This window comes from Oncorhynchus tshawytscha, unplaced genomic scaffold (assembly GCF_018296145.1).
Source record: "Oncorhynchus tshawytscha isolate Ot180627B unplaced genomic scaffold, Otsh_v2.0 Un_scaffold_7589_pilon_pilon, whole genome shotgun sequence".
Classification (NCBI taxonomy): Eukaryota; Metazoa; Chordata; class Actinopteri; order Salmoniformes; family Salmonidae; genus Oncorhynchus; species Oncorhynchus tshawytscha.
The window spans coordinates 1,249,358-1,252,500 of record NW_024609826.1 but is presented as its reverse complement, the minus strand read 5'-3'; positions in this window follow the sequence as shown (position 1 = coordinate 1,252,500).

Sequence of the window (3,143 nt, the reverse complement as noted above, 5' to 3'; positions counted from 1 at the left end):
TTGACTCATTGGATAAAGGATGAAAGCTAGTCTGAATGATTTCCCTCTCATTAATATGTGCTGTAAATGATCGGCTCTGTGGTTCAGTACAGTAAGTCCAAAGGACACGTAGTGTAGTGTAGTGTAGTATAGTAATAGTATAGTGCAGTATAGTAGCTTCGTATAGTGTAGCGTAGTGTAGTGAGGTATAGTGTGGAATAGTACAGCCAGTGTAGTATAGTGTAGTGCAGCATAGTATAGTGTGGTATAGTGTAGTGTAATGTAGTGTAGTATAGTATACCTCTCCTAGGGGGTTACAGTAGTGTTATCTCTCTTAAGGGTTACAATACTGCCACCTCTCCTAGGGGAATACAGTAGTCTCACCTCTCCTAGGGGTTACAATAGTGCCACCTCTCCTAGGGGTTACAATAGTGCCACCTCTCCTAGGGGAATACAGTAGTCTCACCTCTCCTAGGGGAATACAGTAGTCTCACCTCTCCTAGGGGTTACAATAGTGCCACCTCTCCTAGGGGAATACAGTAGTCTCACCTCTCCTAGGGGTTACAATACTGCCACCTCTCCTAGGGGAATACAGTAGTCTCACCTCTCCTAGGGGTTACAATAGTGCCACCTCTCCTAGGGGTTACAATAGTGCCACCTCTCCTAGGGGATTACAGTAGTGCTTTCTCTCTTAGGGGTTACAATAGTGCCACCTCTCCTAGGGGTACAATAGTGTAGAATATCCTGCTATTATAACATCTGAAATCCAACACTCTGGTGACGGCTTCCCCTGGGTGTGGTGCAGCAGCCACAGGCATCCCATCTAAACATGGGCTAACACTGAGCGAGCCTGGTGGCTTGTTATAAACAGATGTGTCTCTGTGACTGTGGGACTATTTAAAGCCAGTGAAGCAGTCTAGTCTTTTTCTGGTGCATGGCTGCTACTTGCTGTCATCATGCTTTAGTAGCCAGGCCGAGTCTTTATTTTCATCAGGTTTTTAAATGTAACCAGTAATACATTAAATGCAAAGGAACTCATTACTGGAATGGTGGAAATAAAACAATTCCTAATCAATTCCTGATTAATTTTTATGCATGTATTCACTCATCTGTGAGGGCTAAAATATAATCATCGTATTGTCTACATGTTGATCTAATACATGTATCTGTCTACTGCCCACTTGTATTCTGTAACACTGGAAACATGACTGAGTCAGTCAGTTATCCTGATCTTGAGTGCTGGTGCATTATGGGGCTTTGGGGGTTCTAAGTGCTGTCTGATGTCACGGTCACTGTGTTCTGAGATGGAGTGCTGGTGCATTATGGGGCTTTGGGGGTTCTAAGTGCTGTCTGATGTCACAGTCACTGTGTTCTGAGATGGAGTGCTGGAATGCTGCATGGCTCCATTGGCACTTTGGCTTTCGGTAGCTATCAGTGAAGGCCTGGGATAGGATAGGTCAGGATAGGGCAGGATAGGGCAGGATAGGACAGGATAGGGCAGGATAGGTCAGGATAGGGCAGGATAGGGCAGGATAGGACAGGATAGGTCAGGATAGGACAGGATAGAACAGGATAGGACAGGACATGACAGGATAGAACAGGATAGGACAGGACATGACAGGATAGAACAGGATAGGACTGGACAGGACAGGATATGATAGGATAGAACATGATAGGATAGGACAGGATATGATAGGATAGAACAGGATAGGACTGGACAGGACAGAACATGATAGGATAGGACATGACAGGATAGAACAGGATAGGACAGGACAAGATAGAACATGATAGGACATGACAGGAGAGGACAAGATAGGATAGGATAGAACAGGATAGGTCAGGATAGGTCAGGATAGGAGAGGACAAGATAGGATAGGATAGGACAGGATAGGTCAGGATAGGTCAGGATAGGAGAGGACAAGATAGGATAGGATAGAACAGGATAGGTCAGGATAGGACAGGATAGGAGAGGACAGGATAGGACATGATAGGATAGAACAGGATAGGACAGGATAGGACAGGATAGGACAGGATAGGACAGGATAGGACAGGATATGATAGGATAGAACATGATAGGATAGAACAGGATAGGACAGGATAGGACAGGATAGGACTGGAGGACAGGATAGGTCAGGATAGGTCAGGATAGGAGAGGACAAGATAGGATAGGATAGAACAGGATAGGTCAGGATAGGTCATGATAGGAGAGGACAGGATAGGTCATGATAGGAGAGGACAAGATAGGATAGGATAGAACAGGATAGGTCAGGATAGGTCAGGATAGGAGAGGACAAGATAGGATAGGATAGAACAGGATAGGACAGGATAGGACTGGACAGGACAGGATATGATAGGATAGAACATGATAGGATAGGACAGGATAGGTCAGGATAGGAGAGGACAAGATAGGATAGGATAGGATAGGACAGGATAGGACAGGATAGGACTGGACAGGACAGGATATGATAGGATAGAACATGATAGGATAGGACAGGATAGGACAGGATAGGACTGGACAGGACAGGATATGATAGGATAGAACATGATAGGATAGGACAGGATAGGTCAGGATAGGAGAGGACAAGATAGGATAGGATAGGACAGGATAGGACAGGATAGGACTGGACAGGACAGGATATGATAGGATAGAACATGATAGGATAGGACAGGATAGGTCAGGATAGGAGAGGACAAGATAGGATAGGATAGAACATGATAGGACAGGATATGAGAGGATAGGACAGGTCAGGGAGACTATAAGAGATATGAGGCGAGAGATGGGGCAGAGAGGCTCTCAGAAGAGGAATGTTGCATTCTGACACTGGACAGGCCCCGTCCATAACACCACTCTCATGTCGTAATTCAGAACAGGTTCTGTGGGGCGATGAGTAATTAGCATATACTGTAGGCCTATGTCTTGAATAGTTCTTTAAAGCTCCCAAGAATATAGGATTCAGGTATAGTGTAATTGAAAATGTGTCTTAAATGGAGGCACCGCTGGGACCTGTTTGAGAGGAAAATAGAAGTAGAAATAGATTTACTAGAACATACATTCCCAGTCAACCCAATGGGTCTGTGATGAGTCTGTTTCTAGCAACATTAAAGTGCACAGTGTGTCCCGGAGTAACACCTCTGGCAGGGTTGTCTTTGGCTGGCTAAGGTGC